The following is a 25,826-nucleotide window of genomic DNA, read 5'->3' as shown; positions in this document are numbered from 1 at the left end:
TGGAAAGCTGTGAATGATGAAATGAAGATGGTCTTACTTCTGCAGACCACTTTTTGGATGGATAATACTTCAGCATTTAATGCTGAGACTAGACAACTTTCTTAATGCACATGCAGAAGCACTGCTGTCCAGAGTTAAGGACATTCCTTGGATTTGGACTTTATTGCTAAAAAAGATGAATAGAAAGTGGTGTGACCAAGAAGCTCTCACAGAAAGACCAAGGAATATGGGGATGTTCACAATATCTAATTGATGTACTTACAGTAAGTGCTTTGACTCATTCCCTTGGAGCGTCAGCTGATTCTCTCTGTATAAGAACCTCTTCCTGTAGTGGGTCTGTGGTACTCAAGCACCTCTAATTAAGAGAAAAAGTTAGAATTACTTGTCTCAGTAAACACTAGATTCTTTTACCAGTGCAGTTGTCTTGGCCAAATTATTAAAGACTATGAAACAGAAGAAATCCCTGAAATGGTAGCCATAGTACTTCTCATAAAGGTGCTGAGTGGCACTAGACACAGAAAGGTAACTAAGAGTTTAAACTTGAAGCACAGAATCATGTGGGATATAAGATTGTTACTACGTAAATAGGAACTAACAACAATGTATAAATGCTAACACTGACATTTTAAAATGGAAGTCCTCACCCTTTTAGGACTGCAAAATCGATCACTTTTGATAGGTTAATCCCACTTCTGCCTCTGTGGAGGACTTGTATGGAAAAGATTATTTCTAGAAACTGAAGATTAGTAGAAAAGTGTGTTATTTGATTAATATTAATGCACCTGATTTTTGCCTTCCATTTTGCTACTTCATTTCCTATAATAACCATCTGGCTGAGTCACTATCTCCAAAACGAGGTGGAGGAAGAATATTTGTTAGGAAGTTAAATAAGAAGCTAAAGTCCACTCCCTCTGGAACCACTGTGGTCTTTGAGAGGTCGGTTGTAGCACAGTACCAGCAGCTGCAGCTATTTCAGGAAAAAAATGCTTACCTGCCCAGTCAAGCTGGGAATACCACTCTTGGTGTATTGATCAAGAAAGTGAAAACTTCCTTATGTACCTGAGGCTATTTCATCAAGTTAATAGTTTTGAGAATTTATGATATGAATCTTCCAAATGTTTAAACACGAACAATGAAGCATGATCTTCCAAATGCTTAAACAACCCAGCTATAGATGAAATATAACTTCCTGCATTAGTGTGCAACATACATACAGTTTATGCAATATCTGAGTTTTCATCGTCTTCAGAAAAGAACCAAAATCAGTCAAGTAATTAGGATAGAGACAGACAAATGAGAAAGGTCAGAACAGAAAGTTGTAACAGAAAATAGCAACTTTAAAATGGCTACTGTGCAGTAGGCATTTCTATTACATAATAGAAATCTTAACAACCGATAGAAAACCACGAATAAAGAAACCCCAGACCGGTGTTTCTAGGAAGGGCCTTCGCGCATACACGGAATCTGAGTCAGAGCTAAGCAAATGGCACAGCTAGCCCAGGGCCAACGGGAGCGCACCACGCTGAGGGCACAGCGAGGGCAACGGACATTGAGACCTAGCTGATGGGAATGCAATGTAATCAAATTAAAATGACTTTTCACTCTTGCTGTCATGAGAAAGATATGATTACTTTTTATGCTCAACCATAAGAATAGCTAGAAGTCTGAAATTTGCCACTTTTGGGCAACTCCTGTCGTAATTCGGTTTAAGAGGACTTGATCTCGCATATGCTCCTCTACATACAAAGTGATCACCATCGCGGTAGGGGCAATGGAAACATCTAGTAGCGTCTAACAAAAGGCCTGAGGAACCAACTACGTCCATAATTCACCCTAAGAAATGCTGTTGCTGGAGCAACTCTTGCACTTCAGTGAATTTTTAAATATTACGGAGAGCATCTGCTTTTCGGTCTCTACGTGGGGCTGCACGCGCTGCCTGTGCAAGGGCCGTTTTGCCCGCACCTCTCCCTCCGCCCCGAGCAGGGACCCCCGGAGGGGCAGCGTCGCCTCAGGGCGGGGGCCGAGGTCCGGCAGGGAGAGCGGGGCCGGGGCGCGGCTCCCCCCGGGGCCGGTGCCGGTGCCGGTGCCGGGGCTGAGGCGAGGCGAGGCGAGGCGAGGCGGGGGCGGCCCCGCGCCCCCCGGGCGGCTATGCGCCATGCAGGTTCCCGGGCGGGCGCCGCTATTGTGGCACGCAGCTTCCCGGGCGCCGCCGCCGTCGCGGTGCGCGGCGCCGAGGCAGGCACACAAAAGAGCGGCTGCCGCTCCGCGGGCTGCGGCGCCGGCCCCGCCGCTGCCAGCAGGGTAAGGAGCGGGGCCGGGCGGCGGCGTCCCCGGGGCGGGCGGCGGGGGGACCCCGCGGGGCGGCGGGCGGGGGCTCCGCCGCCGCCCCCTCCCCTTCCCCCCCCCCCCCCCCCCCCCCCCCCCCCCGCGAGCTGCCCGCGCGGCCGTTGCGCCCCTCGCGCGCGGGGCGCGGCGCTGCCGCCGCCTCATGGCCGTTAGCGCGGCCGGCGCGCGGGCAGCTGAGGGGGGCGGAGAGGCGCGGCGCGGCCGCCCGGTCGGGGCCGGGGGCTGCGGGCGCGGGGCCGCTTTGCGGGGAGGAAGCGCCGCAGCGCGGGGACGGCGGCGCCTCGTCGGCGGCCGGAGGCTGGAGAGCCGCCCCGCCGCGGCGGAGCCCCGGGACGTGGGAGAGGAGCCCTGGCGATGCGGCACCGCCACGAGCTGGCGTCTGTCCCCGATGCCCCTGACGTGCCCCGGCGTGGCGAGTGGAGCGGAGCTTCTGAGCCGCTTCCCCCCATAATGATGTCTGAGGAGAAAAAGCTGCTCAATTAAAAATTCTCCACTTGGTTTTTCTTCAGACAAACAGCGCGAAACATTACAACGTGGTTTGTTGTCCCCTTTTCGAGACTGATTTTCTTTTTCGTGTGGCCGTAACGCAAGGGATGTGGGGGGAGGGAGGGAGGGAGGCTGCGTGGGGAGCTGGACCTGGCGAGGCGAGGACTGCCTTGTTTCGCCCCAAACGGCGGTCTGGGCTTTCAGATTAGCGTGGCGCGCTTGCTGAATGCCCTTCTGATGGGTGCTGCACGCCAGTGAGGGCATAAAAGAAAAGAAATTTAAATAAAGACATGAGATCATATATAGTATGGAGATAAGGTGCAGTGGGCTGATGTTTAAGAAAAGTCTTAAATTACTATGGCCTGATTGCTTAAAAAAAAATACAAATAGTGTTTCAGTTATATTACCTTCTCAAAGCCACCATATAATCTCCTAGGGGTGCGAAACCTGTTTGCAGAAATGGCATTTAATGTATTATTACACCTGTTACCCAAGAATCCCTCCTTATTTAACCAGCAGAACTGTATATGTAAAAAAAAAACAGAAAAAACTGCTGGCTTCGGTTTATGTGGTTGTGTGTAGGCAATACTATTTCCACACAAGGTGACTTCTAAGAGGGAGGAATTTTAGTGTAATTGTTTATTGCCATTTTAAGACGTAAAAATATGGTATGTGCTGATTATCTGTATGTTGAAGTGATTTACAGCATGAGACTGAAATTTAGTCCAGATTCCCCTCAGTAAGGGGCAGACAGGGAGGAAAGAGCTCTTCCTTCCACACGTGGTGCTATGGATACCCAGCCACCGCGGGGGAAGTCACTGTCCTTACTCTGCTTTGCACTCCTTGGATCTTGGGCTGAGGACTTGTTCTTGTAACCCTTGATTCGGTCAGGCTTCCTAAACCTAAATTCTCTGATAGTTTAGCCCTTCTCTGCTCTTGGAAGTATCTAAAGCTATTTTAAAAAATCTGGTGTTGCCTGTAATCAGTAGCCACATTATTGCTTCTCTTTGATCCTCTGATCTTAAAGAAGAGTGTTCTTGAAAAGGCCATGGCTGCTCAGCTTTTTTGGTCAAAGTCTTACGAGTCTAAGGAAGCATCCTGAAAAGTGTTTTTTTATGCACTTACCTGGTTAATGCCAGTTCAGATCGGAGACTGCACATGAATTTAAACAAGAACTAGGTCATTAACAGTGACCTTTGCTTAAGGCAGTGAACAAGAGGATCCACTCCAAGAAGTGTGATTGTAACATCTCTCCAGCTGGTCTGATAAGAATGTTTGCTAAGAAATCACTTCTGAAAATAGCGTAGTTCAAACCTCTCCCAGCTAATGTTCCTGTGCTGTGAAGGTGGAGAAATCTAGCAAGAAGTAGTCTGTTCCTGGCTATCTCTCGCATAGAGAAATAGGAAAGATCTTGTTTTTGTCCAGAACAGCCTGTTGGTTGTAGCCTTTGAACCCAGCCCTTGGTTCGGGATGCTCAGTGGAGTCAGTGTTTGGGAGGCAGGCTTTGGGTGTTTTTTTGCATGGCCCCAGACTTGTGATACAAATTTCACTTGTAATGCATGTTTAAATAAATAAGGCAATGCTTTAAATGCTTTAAGCCCTTGCAGCAATACAAGCTAGGGACTTAGATGGGGAGCAGCACTGCTGGGGAGGCCCTGGGGTCCTGGTGGACAGCAAACTGCACATGAGCAAGCCTAAGAGGGCCAACAGCATCCTGGGTTGTATGAAGGCAGTAGACTGATGGAAGTGATTATCTCTCCCTACTCAACACTCATTAGATTGCGCCTCTAAAACTGTCCAGTTTTGCCCCTCCCCCCCCCGCCCCAGTTCAAGAAAGACATTGATAAACTGGAGTGAGGTCAGTGGAGGGCCACTGGACTGTCCGGGGCTGGAGCACAGGCCTGGTGAGGAGAGGCTGAGGGCGCGGGGCTTGCTCAGCCTTGAGAAGGGAAGGCTTCAGGGGGCCCAACAGCAGCTCCCCAGTATCTACAAGGGGGTCATCAGGAAGGCAGAGCCAGGCTCTTCACAGTGGTGCATGGCAGGAGAATGAGAAGCAATAGGCATACGTTGAAGCAAGAGAGCTTCAGAGTGGATAGAAGGAGAAACTTTTTCCCTGTGACAGTCAAGCATGAGAATAGGTTGTCCAGAAAGCTTATGCAGTCTCCATCCTTGAAGGTTTTTAAGACCAGACTGGATAAAACCCTGAGCAACCTGATCAGTTGACCCTGGTTTGAGCAAGAGGTTGGATGAAAGACCTCTTGAGGTCCCTTCCGACCTGAATTATCCAATGAGCCTATGAACAGTTGTATGTTTGTGCTTATCCTTAGGTGATCTAAGAAGCAGACATGTTTCCAGAAGTCAGAACTTATGAGAAAGGAGTAGAACTTCCATCCTAAAACTACTCCATCGCAGCAAAGACGGGGTGTAGATATTAGTATGCTACACTGGCCAACTGCTATTACCTGTGTTGGTAAACTAACACATTACTGTAAGCCTCCTGATTGTAAGAAGAGATCTTTGGTTGACATATTAGTATTTTACTGCAGATATAAACAAAAGCAAGAACTTTCTTCTTGCAAGCAAGGACCTTTTCTAAGTAATGTCTTTCAGAGCTCCTGTGAGTCGATTAAAGCATTGCAACATTAATGCAAGAGGCATATTAGTAGTTCTTATAGCTGGGGAAAATAAAGCACTGATACAGTCACATGCACATCACAGGGAAGAGGAAGAGCTGGAAGCAGAATTGGAAATCACTATTTCTTAGACACTCCACAAAACATGTGACTGCTGAGTTGAACATTCATTATGAATACCTGCAAATGCTTTTAGTCTACTGAAGAGAGAATTAAAATATGGGGATCTGACTTGTATTTTTTTCTGAGGACCCATTTACCGTTAAGAGCTGTGTGAAAAGCAGTTCAAGAAAACACAGTGCATTTCTTGAAGTGTTCAGTGCTTTAGGCCTGTGGGAGCAGAATGTACAGCTCTTAGATTTCTTGTTATGGCGTCCATGAGGACACTTTTTCCAAGTCTCAATTTTGACTAAAACTTAAGATTCATCTCAACTAATGATATTTTCCAGGAAAAAATATCTTCTACAACTGGTAAAAACAGATAAGGAATAAAGTGTTTGCTTCTAATGCTGGCAGGTAAATGCACTATCACCTGAGTGCACCATATTCCTTTTTGGTTGCAGTACTTACTGCCTTCATTCACCTACTGCAGCAGAGGAGGGTGGTTCGCACTTCAAGAGGAGCAAGTTAGGAGCAAGAGCTGAGCAGAGGCTGCTATGGAAAACCGCAGGGTTAACAGGTGTTACCACCTAGGAGAAGGAGGAAGAACTAGGAGCCCTGTGGGGACGATAAGGAAAAAGTATCATCGTTCTTGGATAACAAGGTTGAGTGAAATACTACTAAAGGTGCATACTCTGAAGTATACTCATGCATGAAGGGATCATTTTCTTTTGAGCTAGAGGTAGATGAAGAGGAAAGGACAAGTCAGCAGAAAGGGATACAGGAAGTCTTGGAGAGGAGAAATATTTCAACTATAACTGCTGTGAGGTTTGGGGTCTAGATAAGGATTTTCAAATAGCAGCACTTCTGCAGTGCTGACATCCGCTGATACCCACCTGGACTCCCACTGGGAGGTGAGTGGAGAAGCATCCTGGGATAGTTCTGTTCTGAACCATTAAAGTTTCCCTCAGAGAATAGCCTTCCTAGTTACAGGCTTCAGTAATGAAGATCCATCCACATAGGAATAACTTGTTATTGTTTTATTACTTGAAAGATGGGTTAAATATCTCCACTTTGTTAACTGAATAAAGTACAAACTTATTTTTGCACATTACTGTTAGGAATATCTGTGAACATTATTTCCAGGTTTCCTTTTCTCTACCTTATACTCTTGGAGAGATCCCACACACACTTGACAACCACAACATTTGCAGAAGTTCATCTCCCCTAGTTGACTGTACTTTAACTCTGAGTGTTTTCAAAGAGTGAAATTTGTTGTTTTTCTTTCCTAAAACCTTCCTATAAGAGCAGGGCCTGACCTTGCAAGCTCTTTTTTCTTAAGAGTCTTCTACCTTTGTGTGTCAAGGGTTCACAAGATCCTTGAAGGATTTACTAAAATTCTTTTACCTCAGTAGAGGTTAGATTTAGCTAAGATTTGGTAAGGGGGTCCCAGGAGGCAAGTTTCTTATACTGTCACTGGAGTATAGCAACATCTTTCCTTAAAAAAAAAAAAAAATCCCACAGCTCACAACTCAACATAATAGTTACCTGACCACGTTAGTCTAAGGTGCCAAGACGTTGTCTGACAAGGTAACAGAGTGCCTTTTGGGCTCGTTTCCATTTTCTCCAGTAAAATGTCCTTGCTGCAGCAACTATATAGAGTCATCACTTGTTCCAGTTTGAATTTGTTGTGGGTGACAGCCAAGTGATTATCTTAGTATAACACTGCGGGGTTCTCCGGGGGATTTAGTGAGATAGTATTACCAGTAAAAAGGGAACGGATTTGTTCTTATTGATTTGGGAAATCTGAAATTCTTTCTACAATAAATCCTCAAGGAGAGAAAAGGAAGGATGCAGGACATATAAAAAAATTTCAGAAGTATCGATGTAAATTCATATTTTAGCAGGTAAACAGAGATGGAGAATTCATGTTCTCATACACAGACTTTCATCTTTCCATCTCCCCGTGCTAAGAGCCTGAGGTTTTAGGAATGACGTCAGAATGATCTCTCAGGACCCCGGTACAGTCTGCTCTTCTGGATAAGCTACTGAAGAAGCACTAAAACTTGGAAAAAGTTCACCTTTTCCCTAAGGGAGGGAGCTGTCAACCTTTAAGTGCTGGCTGACTTGAGGAGCACTATACTGATTAGGGAAATACAGTTAGCATCTCACAAAGCAAGAGAACATGGAGGGGAGGAAGGAAAGAAGAGGGGGGAAAAACAAGGCAACAGGTATATTGGTGATGAGAGTGCTGCGTCTGTCTATTTTGTATGTGAAAATTCCCTGCGGAGGAGGAAGTGACAGAGGGATTTTTGAAGTGTTGGCTCTGGAAGAGTGAATGTTTGAAGAGTGAACAAAAAAATTCATGCTCTCTGTCTTTCTTTTTCTTGGTGCTCAAGTATCCCCAAGTCATTTAGCCACATATTTCTAAACCACTTTTTATTTCTTTTTCTATAAGCTATAACACAGGGTGGGAGCTGTAAGTTCTCCCGGAAGAGGGCCTCTCTAAATGGTGCTATAAGAACCTCCCAGAATAAGTAGATCTCTTTGGCCTGCAGTGTTCAGGTTCAGCAAAACAGCTGGTCTTTATGTAAAAGAAAGAATACTAATGAAAATAAGATCCCTCTCACAGCCCTCCATATACTTTCTGCCTTCATGCATTGGCCAGTCCTTTCCAACACATCAGCTAGAGAACATGGAGACAGGATTGCTTTTTTCACATTGGAAACAAGATTGCTTTATAGCTATCATACTCAAATCCACACCAAATCTCTCTCCCAAGAATGAATTTTTGTATTAAACATATACTAACTTTTTTTTGTCAGTTTTGTCAATATCTGTATTTTTTTCTAACTACTAAAGATTGCCGTCTTAGCTGCAATTTCTTAGTCAAGAAGCATTTCAGAGGTTGAAGTATTGTTGGGAGAAAAATGTAGATTTCTTTTTACAAAGAGCATTTGATACTAAAATCAAGCCAATTTTGAGAGAGAGTTTACATTTCTATCTTTTTTAGTATGTACAAAGTACTTGTAAAATTTCATTTTCATAAGCACCTTTGTCGCACTCTTGATGAGCTAACATTGAATGCAATAACCATTTAAGGAAAGCTCTAGTACTAGTCTATAGTTTAGAATATTCATTTGAAAATTGTGAAAGTGTAAGTTATTAGATGAGTAATGAGGCATTTCAGAATCTTCCAAGCGTGGTGTGGGGGGTTTTTTCCTCTCTTTTTTCCTTCCTCCTTCATCCCTGTTCATTCTGGTGGTCCTTCCATGGCTTGTATACCATATAGGTAGTATACATATTCATGTTTTTACTGTGGTTTAAGTGCTCAAGCCTCCTTGAGTATTGTGCTAATGAGGAGGGGTCTGGATGCTTAGCCTGTCCAGGGACATGATAGTAGGGATCACTGTGTGTTTACTTTTTCTCTCTCCAAGTAACTGGGGCAGAATTTGAAGTTACTTTACAGTAAAAATAGTTTGCATGAATTTCTTGCTCCGTGTAATGTCATCTGAGTTAGTTTTAAAGACTCTTCTAAAACCACTACATAGAATGTGAATTGACAAGGTTTTCAGCACTGTGGCTGCCCCCAGTATACTTTTATGGACAGGTCTAGTTTCTGCCTACAGGAGTTGTAAACCAGAGTAAAATCTATTTTATTAACTATAAGAAAGGAAGGTTTTTGTTACCTGAAGGCTTCCTATTTCTATTTCCATGTATTCCCTATTAATGAGCAATCGTGTCACATGGAAGGACTATATTTGGAAGGACAGTCTACGTCGCCATGTGCTTACTGGCCTCAAATAGTAAATTTTGTGTGAGTGCCGGGTCTGAAATTTCTGGACTCCCTCCATCTTTCATTCCTTCCATCTTTAGAACAAAACTGTATCATGTTTCATTAGGCATATAGAAGGACTTCTATTATCTGAAGTTTCATTCCATGTTTGTATTAGAATTTCATGCCCATTAAGCATTTCCCAGATATAGGAAACCAAATTCAGATAGTACATAGTAGAGAAAAAAAAAGTTTGGGGGGGGACCTAGAAATCTTTAGATGTTACAGACTCTTTATATGTTATCTAAAACTGTTTGCTGCCTGCAACCAGGTTTCCAAGAGTTTCTGTGCTTTCTGGAGTGGGGGTGCAAGTCCTGTGCCTGTATTTGTGTGCATACTGTTTAAAAGTCCATCACAATTACTAATGTAGGCATAGTCATAAGAACAGTTCAACAGAAAACACAAATATTTCTATTCTTATAAACTGATGTAGGATAGGAAAGAAGCAAAGGCTTGCCTTGGTTCCAGACTCTTACTATGCAGCGTAGCATGTTGTTGCCATGCTACCAGAATTGCTTGCCTTGATATTTAAATTTACCCAAATTTGCATTTAAAACATGAACTGTTAACAGTACATTAAAATATAAAATAGCCTGACAGTCCATAAACCTTGTCATCAATTTGTTCATGTAGTTTCGACAACCACAGATTTTTTTTTCCTTTAAAAAAACCAAAACACAACAACAGAAATCCCAGAGATGAATGAACCAATAAAATATGGAAACATTCTGTTTGCTAGTGCAATAGAGGTATGTGTCGAGAGGAATATAAATTATAGTTTCCATAGTTAATGGAAATGTGCATTTTGCCTACCTCAGTAAATGCCTCTCACTATCCTTCATAGTCTCTGATTTATCATTACAATGGGAAACCAGATCACAGTGATATTTTCCCATTATTGCTGGGTTGTGGAGGAGAAAGCAGTGTTTTTCTATGATTTAAAAAGAAACTGTATTCTTTAGGCACAAAATGCTGTGTTACTGGAATACAACTCTTGATTAGAGATAAGGTAGCTTTAAAAAGAATCTTATCCCTGTGACATTCTTTGCCAGTAAGTCTGTGAACGTGACTTTAATTATGTAGAAGTATTTGACATATTACAGCCCAGGAGATCAGAGCTGTGGCATGCTGGATGATAGACAGAGAGAGAAGGAATTCAGATGGTGACTAGAAATTGCATACTGGATGCTGCGCCAGTGGCATGAGAGGAGCAGAGGAGGGGAGCTCTTCCTAGCTGAGCTGCACCGCATTTCTGATGCCGATGTTGGGAGGGTTGTTGGGGGCAGAATCCTTCGTTGCTGGTTAAGGACTACCCACTTGCTTCAGGGAAGATTTGGCATGAAAATACCTGTGGGATATCAGGAGTGTGTCTTTAAGCCAATCTTTTATATATCTATATATCTATAGTAAAGGGTTTTTGCTTGTGTTTTCAAAGTTGGGAGGAAATCTCACTCTGTTCCTCCAGAAGTAAAAGGGACAGTGTGTAACTGTTGTGATACTGACTATTTTCAGTGCTTGGAAAGAGACACACCTTAGGGTTTTTTTAGCACTTCTATTCTACACCTGTCTACAACTGTATTAAATTATCTCTAAAGCACATATTTCATCTGATGGTTGTCCCCCATTTATTATTCTACACATACTCATCATAACTGGAACCATCAACTAGCAGCTGATCTAATTAGAAATAATGATTTGAACAAAAAAAGTGCTGTTAAGATTATATTGCTCTAGGGAGGAATAACCTTATATCAGTTTTATTGCAGCATAAGATGCATATATCGTTACTGTAATTCTTTTGTAGTGTCATGTGAGGTAAAATTTCGCCTTTGAACTTATGCTTACCAGAAAGCGTCAGAGCGAAGAAAGCACATTTGATGACCCTGTTTTACAGGTAGTGAGACTAAGACGGCTACATTAAGATGACTTGCCCAGAATCCTTCACCCTGCTCGGTTACTAAACCAGGAATAAAACCAAGGTTTTCGGAATGGTTGTCTAATGTTTTATCCACAGTGCTCTCCTTACCTGGTTCTTGCTTTGTACAGTAGCGCTCAGGAGAAGAACAAACTGTTGCCTGACCAGCTTCCCGTCATACAGATCTCCCTTTCTCATTTTCGTATCAGAATGCTTTTGCTACAGTAGTAGATGCTTTGTACAAAACATAGTATAAACCATAGTCTTCTCTGCTTTGCACTTTAAAAACTGGAATGAGGGAAAATTGAGATTTTTTTTTTTATATTACAGTGTTAGCCTTTTATGAGAGTAACTTTTTTTTTTCCTCTGTGAATCTCTCTATATTTGTCTGAGATTTTTTTAATCATGATTTAGTAAAATCTCAGGCTTGCTCTTGAGCCAGCATCAAATTAATTGAGGTGTGTTAACATTTTTTTTCTGTGAGTTTGTGATATTTTATGGTTTAGTTAAGGCTCCAGCTGTTGGTGTGTGAGAATCTCAGCTTCGAGCTTCTATTCACACAGGCCCCAAGAATGGAGAAACTGTGAATATGGACTTTAAACATCTGAAGAAAGCTATGACATCTTTAAATAATTTTTGAGAATTCTTGTGATTGCTAATGCTGTAGCAGTTGTGATGGAAATAATTTGCTTGAAATTAACCAGCATCTGTTTGAATGATTTAAGCTTGAGTTACTGTTTTTTTCTTTATGATTGTAGTTAACATTTCTATAACCATTCACAATAAATGTAGACAAGCAAAATGCCACCCAGAATATCTAAACTAGCTTTTTTTAATCAGTAATTGTTTCATATGCTGTTACATATTTTCATCTATGTAATGACAGTCCTAATTGAATTAATGTAGTAATTAAGGTAATGTAGTTAATGTAGTCCTGCCAAATAGCATCACAAGGTTGGATAGCATCACAAGGTGCCCAGGCTACTGCTACTTTCAGTTAAGTTTCCTAACCCTCACCAGGTGCTGGCCCAATGGATCTTGCCTTTTAACAGGATGAAGTCCATGTTGCCATTAAGATTATACCTCTCTCAACATCAGATGAACACGTGATCCTAGCTGGGATTGACCCTACCTGACGGGCTGACGACGAGCCGATGTTGGGCTCGTTGATACACTGGCTGCCATCACCTCTGGCTGGACTGGGAGCAATCCTTCCTCCTGCTCTCTTCCTCATACCATCCACTGTGCATTTCTCCTTGGGGACAACTCTTTTGTTGTTAAGAGACTGTGCTTGTCTTGTCTTTGCAGACCAGGTGGCTGCAGACTAACCAATCCAGCAGTGATTTCTCCTTTTGAGCAACAGGCCAGGCTGCCCATCACAAGAAATGTGCTGAAGACCACTGAGACCCTCACATATCATAAAGACCAGCAACGGGGAAAATAAAAAAAAGTTTTAAACAGTAAAGTTTCAAGTATTTGCAGCTGGCAGCTATAACATATCTAAAATATATATATACAGCTGGCTATAAATAATAATTCCATATATGTGGAACTAAACAACTAACCAACACAGCAGGAATCTTGAATGAAATAGAACTCTTCTTAAAATACATATATCCTTAATATAGTGGAGCCTACAAGCCAACTAAGGATATAGGACCCCTTTACATTAAACATTTACAAAGACAGCAGTAGTCTGGCATTGCTGGTAAGACTGACCTGTCTGAATAGACCTGACAGCGTGGTGTGTTCTGTTTACGTTTTATCTGATATAAGAAGATAGAGGAAAGGAATATTGTAAGAGCGGAAAAATGTGGTACAGAGTCAATATAACCTCATATTGGGGTAGAGATAGGATGTGAAAGACTGGGTTTAATGAATAACACACAGACTAAACATTTACCAATAACTTGGAATAACAGGTATATCTCTAATTATCAGTCATTTCATTAAAAGAGGCTAATTATACTCAGCTGGAAAAACTCCACTTGATGTTACTGTTTTGTTTAATTTTGCTCTCAACCTTTTTGCTGGCTTAAATTATGAAGATAAAAAAGCCTACTTTTATGAAAGAATGCATTAAATGAATCATAAATATAAAGAGTTTGTGAGCCAGCACAAGTTGAAAAATAAGCTCTGTGCTAAGGAGACTATAAAAAGACAGTTCTATAATTATTACACTGTGTCCATTGTTGTTGTTCTTGACCAGTACTGTAGCAGTGGGGGGCCTCAAACTGTTTCATGCGCCTGTAGCCTGCAGACTTACTTGTAGTTTTGTGCACTCTTTGTTAGAGAGGCGGCTTTTCAGAAAAATGAAGCCTTGCTTAATGGGCTTTCCCAAAACACAAATTCTTTAGGATTTATTTGCCCCCAAACGACAGTTATTACTATAGCAAATAAAGGATGAAGAATTAAATGGAAAGGAAAATGTTAGGTAAATGTTCAGGGCTTGACTCTGACGCTGAGATGTCAGAGGACACAGAAGTTGATTACAGCCTTGCGACGTTAGACTACCTGTGAGGGTACAAAATTGTTTCCTGTAAGGAAACCTTCTAAGGTCCAAAACTCCTTGAGAAAGCCCAGGAAAGGTCTGCACAGTGTAACCACATTTGTTGTTCCTGGGTGGGTTTTATTATTATTATTATTATTTAATTAGGGACAACTCTTTTGTTATTAAGGGGCTGTCCTTGTCTTGTCTTTGCAGAGTAGGTGGCTGCAGGCTAACCTTTTATTTGAACTGGGTACTGCTCACCAATATTTCAAGTCTCCATTTTTGCTACAAGATACAAACTTCCCTGACATGCTTTGCTCTCCCAAATGCTCGCTCGTCCCAGCGGGGCTGTAGCTGCACGACTCTTTGTAACATGGGAAATTCTAGTTAGGAGGAGGAGGAGAATGCCATGGTGTAGTTGTTCAGACCATGATAATTAAACTTACAAAGATAAAGGCTAGTTGACTTAATGATAGAAAAATAGGAATGTGTCCAGTTGTTGTTTCAGGAATTTGTCTACGTTTGACTTTCCTAATGAGCACAACAATTATATAATATATAGCATTCTTTAAGGATCATAATCTGCCACCCTTGGTACTTTGTGCTATCTGTTGAAGGAGATGAACCATTATCTGCAGACAAGGCATTACTCATTCCAAGCCTAACACCAAAAATTTATACACAGACAATCCTGAGCACCAGTTGGAGAAAAAACAATCTTCTCATGACTAAATAATCCAAACACTGATGAACAAGTATTAGAAAGACTCATACTGCCATTTACATTCTTGCTTAGTAGCTACTTACTGCATGCTTAGTGATAATGAGAGATCCAGAATACTGAATTGGAAAATTCATAGATAAATAAAAAATACACTGTGATCCACAATGTATCAATGCTGATGTTTCAGGTAAGATATTTCAGTGATCTATCAGTTACTTCATCTTGAAAGGAAAAACATTTAATTCCTGAAAGTACTGTCCAAGTGCACAGCTACATTTACTGAGAGCTTTGGAAAGATATTATTCATTCAAGCGAGTTAAGCAAAACAGAATTATCTCACCAGAGAGGAAATAAAATAGAGGAATTCTTGCTTTCATATAAGCTTATACATATAACTGTAAAGCTTCATTAATGCTCTGCAAAACATATTCTAATCCTTTGATAAACATATGACACCAAGTATGGGGATAGGCAGATAGGGAGCATGAGGCTTCCTGTGTGTAGCTCTCTGCCATGCTTGTGTCTAGCTACAACCTTCCCTCGTACCAGGGCACAGCAACCTTGCGCTCCAGGAGTCATGCCTCTTATCCGAAAGATCTGTTACGTATGGAATTTTCCATGGGATACCGTTGTTTTACCTGCTGCAGGCAGGCCTGCTGCAGCCACAACAAATCTCTTGTTTAGGCTAACTGTAGATCTGATTAATCGTGACACCGTATCTTACTCAAACACATGGTGCTTTTAATAATTAGAATGGCTGAAGTTATATTAACACTTTTTGGAGTATTGCATAGCAGTTAGTTTTCAGCCTTGTGGAGGTGGTTAGCCTAGATGTCATTTGCTTAAGTGTTGCACAGGCCTGTGTTGAATTTTTGAAATGTGTCTCTTGGGAACAGAGAGTCATTAATCCAGAACTCTTACTGCTGAAAATACAGCCCATTATTTGTAATAATGCACTGGGCTCTTACGCTATTATCTGCTGGTATATATCAGACAAAGTTCTTAACAGAGCTCTCTTAAGAGAGAACTTTAACTGCAGCATGGTTCTGGGTATTCTAAAGTTTTTGGGTCCTCCCCAGTAAAAGTTCAAATATGAAGTGCTAATGAGTTGGAGTTAGTTTTAGTGAGAATTAATATTTTATAGTTAGATTGGTTTGTAAGTCTGGAAGAACAGTTATAATTATTGTTGCCTGCTAAACATTTTAATATTACGCTGTCTTACAAGCTGTAAATGATTATCAAAGCACAGGTGAATTTGCTGCTAAAAGATAATGTAACTGTTTTTAAAGACTTTTTACTGAGATTAACAGTGACCTACTGCTACAGCAGCTAAACTGTTATTCATTACATGTCAGAAAATTGATCATTAAAGTGTCAAAGAAGTTAATAGAATTTGAGACTTAGGCTCCCACCCAGCTTGCACATCTTCTGTGGCAGCATTTTTGAGTTGACAACTTGTGGCCTTTTGAAGGCAAGTCAATAGTTTGCTTTGAAAAAATCTACAGGCTGAAGAATGATTGTCCAATGCCAAGCAATCTGAGGCAAGCTACTGCTCAATCTGGCAAGGGATAAAGCTTCCAGCTGCTGAACTTTGATAACATGGATATATTTTGTTTTAGTTGCTCACTAGGGGAGTGATCTGCAGTCTTTCCAGACACACAATTCTTCTTGGTGTCAGGGCTCATTTTGAATAAGCAGGGTTTAAAGGAAAATGCTCTTTAAGATACAGACAACGTGGATTTCAGTGCCTAGCCAACAGTTTTAGCTTTTTTCATCATCTTTTACTATTTTCACAAAAATTCAACTCTTAAAACAGTTGAACATCTAAATGGTGTATTTTTCACTTTCCCATACACATGCAGAAAATGCCTTAGTGTTTGCCAAGCTTTTTAGATCTCTTTGTGTTGTAAATGTATCTGTTGTAGTTTAGCCAGCCTAGAGAGTCTCTGGTTGTCATAGTAGATGTGGCATTAATGTTTGTTCTCATCTTTGTCTTGAAGACACTGAATGATTTCTTTTCATGTTGTTTTACAATCTACAGGATCATAGTACTTAGAGCAGGGTGCAAACTTGAGTGTCGGGTCTGCTGCACCTGCTTTGGGTCTCCTAGGAATAGTAAAACCTGCAAAGCTGCCCAGTTACCTCATCAAAGATTCACAGACTCTGGGGAATTCTGGGCGTTAAGTCCGCACCGTGGCTTCTGTATTGGTTTCAGCACAGTCACCTTTGACAGTCCCTGGCATCAAATGTGTGTATAGGAGAAGGTGGCAGAGAGGCATTTCTGTCTGGCTGCCAAAAGAGTGTATTGAATGATACGCTCCGACAGATGTACGTTAATGCGGCTTTGGGATTGCTCTGACTTCCACTAGAGGTTGATTCTGGGATTGGAAAGGCCTAAAGAGGACTTAGGCCAGTTTAATCCCTCCCATGTTTTCTATAGTCTTTTACTCCTTTATGCTGTGTGCTCCTCTTACTCCAGGTAAATTTGAAGTAACAGGTTTGGAGTGAATAGATCAATGCTGCTGTTAGAGGACAACCATAGCCCATCCCATTTCATAGTATATTGCTCACTTGATGTGAAAAGCTTGATATCACCTTATTTGTGAGATGGTCCACAAACCTATAATTCAAGAAGTCCCTGCTCTGTTCTGCTTTATTGCCTACTTAGCCTGTCAATTACTGATACGGAAGGTATAGCTACATCTGTGAGAACTTGCTGGGTTTTATTCAGTATCTTCAGTTAGAGGCAGACAGACTTAACCCTGCTACAGATTTAGAAGGAAAGGGAAGGAAAAGAGAAAGACAGGCTTAAAGTCTCTAATTTGTTGGAAATTGTTAGGATTTTCCTAGAGTCACTTGGACTCTCAATGTCCCCATATCTAGCAAAGCACAGTATGGCAGAGAAGACTAAGGAGAGACAGCTGCGTACTGTCTCCTGTACTTTCCTGAAGTAGTATTACCACAAATGAGCCTGAAGGAATGACATACATTCAGTCAAAGACTATTCAAGAGGTATAGGCTAAAAAGAGCCAACACAGTATCAACAGCATAGTATGAACTGCCAAAGACTTATGCCAGTCTGATCTACTGTTTCTGCTCTAATATTTGTATTTACTCTTATTTTGATAATGACAATTCATCAGCTTTATCACACACCTGCAGAGGGCAGGATCAAAGCCTCCAGTGTTTGGAACAGTTGCTGTCCCTGTAATGACTTGGAAAAAGTGAGATAAACATTCAGTTCTCGTCATGAAGATGTAATGGAAATGAGTGCTTCCACGGACTTTCAGCGGAGTGATGTTACCAGGGGGGGTATGGTCAGAAGTGATTCATCTACTGGGGCTACATCTCCCAGCAACAGACTTAGTTTATTTTCCCCTGAATCTTAAAGATTCAGTTACTTCTGAAATCATGTAAAATTAAGGTGCCTTTTTTGCAAAGATTGTCAGAGAGATTTTCATAAATATTCAATCCCTTCCTGTTCTTACCAGGACTCCTAAAGATCAGCGGTAAACTAGTGCTTTGTAGCCCTACTTTGTTTGAGGAAGCTTAGTCGTTGATTTTCAACAACTTATACCACTAAACAAGATACACATGCCTCCCTTGTGTTGTACATGCCCTCAGGATCTGACGGGATAAGAGCCCTTGTGCCACTGGAGCCGGGCCGCTGACGGCATCTGACTACTCAGCTTTACGTGGAGCCTTTAAACAAAGGAATTAGTGCCTGCACCTTCAGCTGAGAGAGAAAACATCTGTTCTGTCAAGGGTTTCACTTGAACTTTGCCTGCCTCCATCTTTACCAAAAAACTTTTTCAAGCTAGAGTAGGCAGTCTAGATAGCCAAAGTCACGTTTTCTTAAGAATCCTGTAGCTGCAAGCTAGTTGTGTATTTAATTTTATCCATATACTTTGTGTGCGTTGAGTTTGAGGGCATCATTCTCTTATATCCCAAAGGCTGCACAATCCTTCTATAAACCTGTGCCTCACTCTTGGTGCTATTTCACATCCTCTGTTTTGAACCACTCATGAAAGTGTCTCATTACTTTCCAAACAGCAAACTGATCCTTTATAGCAATCACTGCAATTTGCAGAGCACTAGAGTGAGGCGTTGTCTCTGTCAAACCTCAAGGTGTTCTTAAAACAGGTGCTTGGAGCTGACGCTGTCTTCTTTCCCAAGACTGATATCATACTCCATAAAGCCCTTTGATCCTTGGCACCAAAGTGCCAAGGGTCCTTCTGCCCTTTTGCTCAGCTCCATTGCTGCCCAACGAGAAGCTGTGGCATGCTTTGGAAGCCAGCAGAGCTTGCAGAGCACATACTCAGTGAAGATGAATGCTGTTTGCTCTTTATCTAGCATCAGCAAAGAAAGCAAAGGTTTGAAATCTTCTGTGTTTAGGTGATAAAGATACTGAGTCAGAAAAACAAGTGTAAAACAGCTCCATCCTCCAAAATCAAAAATCCCCATCTTTGATATGGCAATTTCATGAGTAGAAATCTGGATCATCCCTTCGTCTGCTCAGAGTTGTTCCATAAGAAGCACTTGGTCATCATCTGCCTGTAAGTTATTGGCAGTCTTTGGTAAAGTACCTCAGTAGCTATTAGAAGAGGATTAACTGTTTTGCCTGTATATTAGCTATGTAGCTGGATCTATCTGAACATAAATACGTACATAAATGCATTCTTGCTCTTCAACTAGATATCCCGAATAACGACCCTTAATGTCATTGGTCTGTGGATTCTGGTACAATTATGAGCAGATAACAGTAAAGTTTCCTGTTTGATTCATTTAAAACAGAAAGACAGGCTGGGACAAAGATGTGAGTATACAAATACAGCTAAATGACAATAGAAACAGTCATTACAAACAACTAAGAATGAAATAGGTATCAAGTTCTTTATCTATCACTCACTTGACTTAATTGGTGAAAAGACGGCTTTTCCCCAACATCATTCTTTGCATTGATAAGACAATAGTTGAAAGAGTTTACATCTCAGAAAGCTCAGGTTTGGATTGACACAATTTACATCTTCCCTAACATGAGAGAGAGCACAGTAGCATTTGGAAATAGGTACTTAAGTAGAACTGGAAATAGGCTTTTTGTAACTATTCACCTGATTAACTCTGGTAGAGTTAAAAGATCCTCATCCTTTGAGGTACAGAGCATCTACAGCTCTCATGGGAAATAAAAAACATTTGTACAAGTGCTCAGTGCTTTTCTGGAAACTGAAAGATCTGTCTGCAGGTCACCCAAAGTAAGCTGCAGAGAACCAGAGTTTAAAGAAGTGACAACATCCTAAATAAAGCACTTCACCTGTCCTTTACTTAGGGTAAGAGAGGTATGCTCACTTACAACAACTTGATTATTGGGGATCATCCATCAATGGCTGATTGCTTTTTTTTTTTTTGGGAACTGCATGAAATGTGCCAAATTGGTATTGGAAACTATAGATGGTGGGCTGTCATCTTTTATGAATCTTACCAAGGTCCTCTGTATCCAGCATCCCAAAAGTGAAGAGCATCTTGGCTACCCTGTTTTTCATCCTTTGTTTGCTTAGTTAAATTATTTTGTATTGAGCATAAGGAACAGATACTTTCATAAATTCCCTGTTAGGTTTCACAGATGCAGGTTTAAGGGGATTATTTATGCTGTAGGATTTAATATCTGCCAACATGCTGCTCATTTGCCTGGTGTCACTGGGGACTAGTTCTTTCATTTGCAATTTCTAAATCCTCTTCTTCAGTCATTGAACTTTTCAGAGAGCTGAATGTTTGAAACATCCTGCAATTAATATCATGAATTTTATCTCAAATGGACTATGAGGGTTTATTCAGCCAACATTATGTGTGCTTTATATGTGATAGGCCCAGTTGCTTTATTTCCATTTAAACGGAACAGGTAGAGCTAAGGCCGTGGCTTGCTGAGCAGTGACCTTGGGAGCTGTCCCTTCGCCTTGTGCGTTTGAGGACTGCTTCTTTCTTGTGCCCTCTGCTGAGCAGTTTTCGGATTAGCCTTCCCCAGGGACACTGGCGGAAGCTCAGAAGCACGTACCCTGTGCGTCTTCCTTCCAGAAACTTTGCAACGAGTAATGAAGCGGTCAGACCTGTGCTCTGCGTGCCTAATGAGACCCCAAGCCTTGGCAAGGGTTGTTAGCAAAGATATGACTAGGACTTTCATCAAAGCCTTGTGAAAAATAAGATAAGTAACTGTAAATTGTCTGCAGTAGCTTACGAGGTCTTATACTCTGTGCAAACAAGCTATTCGTATTTCTGTGAGGACAGCTCCGTACAATGCATTTTGATATATTAGTACTTAATTCACTGTGGTAGTCTAGATTTAAGCTGTCAAATGGTGAGATTCTGCCTCTTGCCTCGCGAGTAATATTGCTGCTGGGCTGCATCGCTCGAGCAGGCAGTGTGCTGCTTTCCCCTGCCCCCTTTCGTTGCTAGGCTTCTCGTCTGCTCAGCTCTTCCCTATCAGATCGTACCAGAGACCGAACGGCCGGGTCCAGAGAGGAGAACGGGAGCTCTCTGAGACCTCCCAGGCAATAAGTGATAACCTTCTCATAAAGCAGGATGCTAAAAACATTAAAATGCAAGAACAGAAGGTGAAATCAAAATGTGAGTCTTGCTTGAAATGTCTGAGTTAGCTGAATCTGTATGCTATTTTCAAATTACATTGCCTGTTCTTTTGTAATTAAAGATTTAAATTATTTTATGTATGCTGCAGTGATTGATATCAGAGTTGTAAGGAATTTTTAAAATTCTTGTGACAGAAAGCTTCATAATTAATAATATTCTTTTAGAAAATTGAAAATAACCCAGTTTCTTCCTCAGTGGTTTTTGTCCTGTTCTTGGCAAGCATTTTCCTATGCTGTATTTCAAGTGCTATGAGAGCCATTCTGGGTTGCTGATAGGCTCAAAACTCAAGCAGTTTGTAGTCAAATGACCAGATGTCTTGATTTGATCATTCTGTGCTGGGATGCTGTGAGCTACCAGAATGCAGTCTAGCATTTTATAAAGAGGCTGCAGTCCCCTATAGTCTTATCAAGAGCTCTTGCTGTATTCAGTTTTCTTTGGATTGTGAAAAACTGATGGAGGACAGAATTTCCCTTTTCAAGATTTATTCTGTTTTCAGTGCTACTAAATCAGAAATGTGTGTTCTGTTATACTGCAATTTTGCCATATACTGCATCTTAAGCATATTTTGGTACTGCCAAATGCCACAAGAATACTAATATTTCATGGAACTGTCTTCCCCCCATATTAAAAAAATAAGACTTTCTCTATCTTGCCTGACATTCAGAAAATAAAAAATGCAGAGGAACCTGAGTAGAGGCTATGGAAGAGGAGAGCATTTGAATATCATTCTTGCACTTGTGCAAAGGTCATTTTCTTGCACTAAGAGGCTAGGAGATGCTGCAAGATGAGGGCCTGCAGCATGTAAGAAATTGCGAAGCAGGCAAGGCTGGAGGCAGAACCTCTGCATCCATCTGCCGCGCTGGCATGTGTGGTGAGATGCTCCAGCAGGCACTGCAGAGCAACAGGGGGGAGAAATCACATCCCTTCTAGAACTGGCACATGTCCCCGCTGCTCAACATGTGTACAGTGCTGTGCTCGGAGAACATTGTTTGACCTTGAAAAAGTCAAAGTGTTTTTCACAAGCCTCCAGATAATGCTAACTCTTTGTGTAGAAAGGTACCTGATTTTGTGCATTTAAGAGAGAACTTCATTCGTTCATGTGAAGTCCGAAGTTAATTTCTTGCGTATCTCAGTGCTGCACAGTAGAAGCATTAAGTAGAAGTACCTGTGGTGTCCATACAGCTGCAAGGGATCCTGGCTAGATCTGCTCTGTTTTGCTTCCTAGTTCTATTAAAGCTTTGAGACAGATCCCGTTCCTGAGGCGTCTTGTACTACATAGAGAAGTACCCCCAGGGCATTGTATAAATTAATATTCCATCCTGATTGTAGCTAGTAGTTAATTTATCATTTGGCAGTGAGAAACAAGAGACTAGATTACAGATTAATTATAATCAAGCTTTACAGAGTGCTCACGTGTATGCTGAAGAGGAAGTATTAATACACTAGTGACGATCTTTTGCAATCTGCAGTCTATTTTGGTGGTGTTAAATCTCATGGTTTAAGAAATAAGTAAGAACAGTGGTAAATAGTACCAGTATTTTTAGTTTAGCTAATTACAATTTTGTGACTGGCACAGAGGGTTTGAACTTATGGCATCTTGAAGTTTGGCATGGGGAAATAAAAGAATTCTCAGGAGCTGACTTCTGCTGTAACCTGTCACATCTTGTTACGCCACTTCCAACTCTCTGATTTAAAACAAAACAAACTTGTATTTATTCTTCACTAGAAAGCAGAGGAAATAGAGCACAGTAACTGCAGCCAGCAAGTACATCCAAGATAATACCATGATTGCTATCAGTGCCTGTTTTCAGAAATTGCATCCAGTGAGTATCCAAAGAGTTATTAGGCCTTGCCACTTGGGAAGGAGCTTCAGAAAAATACCATGAGGAAATATTCATGAATCCCGATAACCACCTGATACAGGCTTATCAAATGAAATACAGACAAACGCAAGAATATGGCCTCTTAAGGGCACAGCTTGCGTTAGCCAAAAATAAGAGCAAAGCTCTTCTCCTTGGAAGGAGAGGAGGTGATCCTGAGCCAGTCTCTGCCTCCGTGTTTCTACCCTCCGTGCCCTGGGTGTCACTGCAGTTACTTATGTTGGCTGCTCCGCATGAAAACTTTCTGGGTTTTTGTTTTCTTTTAAAACAATAATTATTTCAAAACAGAAATATTTACTGTTTTGTTTTAAAACAACAAATTGTTTTGACCCGCGTTTTCAGGCAGACTGGTGTCGTTCCCAGCTGAGGTCCCAGCAGCGTTAGCTGCAGCCTGCTGTAGAGGGACTGTGATTCCCTCGGGCAAGCGAGCTGGTGGGTGGTATGGGGCACGTACGTGGCAGCACGGGGAGATGCCAGCATGGGTTGGGCTTGGCCTGTTCATTTCCCTATGGATGCTTTTGGAGGCAGGCTGCGGCTCTGGTTATACCTCTTGAAGGATATAGTCAGATAGGGCCCTCTCTCGGCTCCGAGATTTCTCACTCTTCCTAATGAATTCCTGCGCTCAGGCTGCCTGATGAATTCTGGTGCGGTGTCACAGGGCCCATACAGCCTGATGTGAAATACGTCACCCTTAATTTATGTCTGCGGCAGAGACATACAGTGGTGTTAAGGACACAGCTGATGGGGGTTGGCAGCGAGCTTCGGGATGAGGCAGGGCCATTAGTTAATTCTAAAAACCGCTATTTGTCAGACGCCGTGAATCTAGCAGAGATCACGGCGGGAAGAACTGACAGCTTTCACCCGGTCCGTACCCACCACCTCCCTCCCACCATCTCCAGTCGAGACCACTGCCGGCGGGAGAGAGGCGCCAGCAGCAGGGACCGTAGCGCCTGCTCCCGGGGACGGAGGCGCGCCGGCGGTTTGGGAGCACCCCGGAGCCCCGGGGCGCCGGGCACGGCCCCGGGCCCTCTCCGAGCGGAGCAGGTGACCGGCGGGCGACGCGCTGTGGTGTGCCCATCGCCCCGCCGTGCCCGTCACCCTGTGCTTTTGGCCTTGCTCAGCGGTTCGGAGGAGCTGCAGCGGGCGGCAGAGTCCGACCCAGCTCACGGCAGAGCCTGCAGTGTTACCTTCAGACGGGGCCGGGCCTCTAGCTCTTTCGCAAAAAGCAAGAGGAAGGCTCTGTAATCTCCCATCTGCCTTTCCCCTTACCTTGCCCTACAAAAGCCTCTCTTGTTTCTACTGCTTTTGAGTCAGAACTGTTTGATTAGCTTTCGCGTTTGGAAGCGGACAGGAGCGACCACGTTTTGCCTCCCGCTCCTCTAGCCAGCCTCGCGCAGCCGTGTTGCCGGTCGGAAACGGGGACCGATTGCGCGTCGCCCCAACGTATGCTTCGATGGGGTTGTCAGCGCTGCGTCAGGTGCCTGCAGCGTGTGCTGCTATTATTTCAGAGTATCTGTTTTTCGCGTGGTTTGCACAATGGTACTTTGTGTTGCCCTTTCTAAAAATATTCTAAAATTTCCTTTTTTTGTTAGCGTTCCCTGTTTTTGTCTTGTTTGTCATGCTGGGTTCCCAGTTCCACAAAAGCACTCATTCCTCAGCTGATCTGTTACCAATATATTTTAGAGATACATAGCTCCCTGTTTTGCTTATTGCTGGCGTGTTGCTTTATATGGCTGCTCCCTTTAGTCTCTTTTTAATGGGTTGCTCTAAGCTTGTTTCCTTAAATCCACCCAGACCTCAGCACTCCTTACGGAGGTAAAAAATAGTGATCATGCTAAAAAGTACCTTTACTGGTTATTCAGCTAATTCCTCTGCACAATGTCAGGATTTCAAATACAAAGAATTTAGAGGAAGAGGCTTAAATTTACTTGAGCTTTAATGAAAGGTGAAAAAGTATAGGGGAAAAAAGTCAATTAGATCAGGCTTGTCCTGAGCAAACAAGATAGGGTGCCTAGGGGCTGCAGCTTTGGAGGAGTATAGTTATCATCTATCAGGCTGGCTGAGGATTGGAGAAAAGCGTTCTCATTTGTCATGCAGTATAATCAAATCTGATGCAGATTTACAGACCTGCACAATAGCGATAAGAGGTTGATGCTCATGTTTATGCTGCAGAGGGTGTAAAGGAGAGTAGTCTGGGGCATAACTGCGTCGATTTTTGCCAGGCTTTGCCATTTTTGTCGTCTGTAACTAGTGACACTCAGTCGTTTTCTATGCAGAGCAGCAGCTGTTTTATTTTCTTCCAAATACTTGCTGTAATTGTGTTTTTGGATGGAAGGAAAATCTTTCGAAAGGTGGCGGCTAGGCAGCTAACAATTCAAGATCAGAAACCACTGGGTTTGGTACTTCAGGCCCCAGCTCAGCAGCTAATCCTCAGCCCCTGCAGCAGTTTTAGAGCCTTCAGTTGGACTGCTTGGATAGTAAAGGTGGGACTGTTGATACAATTAAGGTTTTGCAGGATTGGGCTCTTCATGAATGAAACACTCACAATGATTTTTAATATGATGCTTCATTCCTTCTGTGCAGAACTATGAAAAGTTTATTCTCCAGCCTGCTTCTTCGCAGATTACAGTCGTATTTTTGGGTTGCAGTTGGAACAGAATAGGAAAATGAAAATAAGTAAGAATAGATAGCGCCTATCATTTTTGAAGTTGAACTGATGCAAAACTGAATTATCTTTGGCTAGCTGCTTAAATCTGCAGTGACTACAGTAATTTGGAT

General features: G+C 42.3%; 1 protein-coding gene across 5 annotated transcripts in view; it reads left to right on the top strand.

The window, feature by feature from the left end:
- The first annotated feature begins 2,184 nt into the window (after positions 1-2,184).
- APBA2 (amyloid beta precursor protein binding family A member 2) overlaps positions 2,185-25,826 on the top strand; it is a 112,422-nt gene continuing 88,780 nt past the window's right edge. For 4 of the 5 annotated variants that reach the window (XM_064517484.1, XM_064517486.1, XM_064517485.1 and 1 more), the window contains exon 1: positions 2,185-2,301. The gene's annotated coding sequence lies outside the window, so the exon portion shown is untranslated. Of the gene's footprint in view, positions 2,302-21,127; positions 21,148-25,826 lie in introns of those variants that run through there. The other variant, XM_026113336.2, reaches the window with a different exon arrangement.

The sequence above is a fragment of the Dromaius novaehollandiae genome, chromosome 10 (genome assembly GCF_036370855.1).
Source record: "Dromaius novaehollandiae isolate bDroNov1 chromosome 10, bDroNov1.hap1, whole genome shotgun sequence".
Classification (NCBI taxonomy): domain Eukaryota; kingdom Metazoa; phylum Chordata; class Aves; order Casuariiformes; family Dromaiidae; genus Dromaius; species Dromaius novaehollandiae.
The sequence above is the reverse complement of the archived record's forward strand: the minus strand, read 5'-3'. Positions and strand labels throughout refer to the sequence as shown.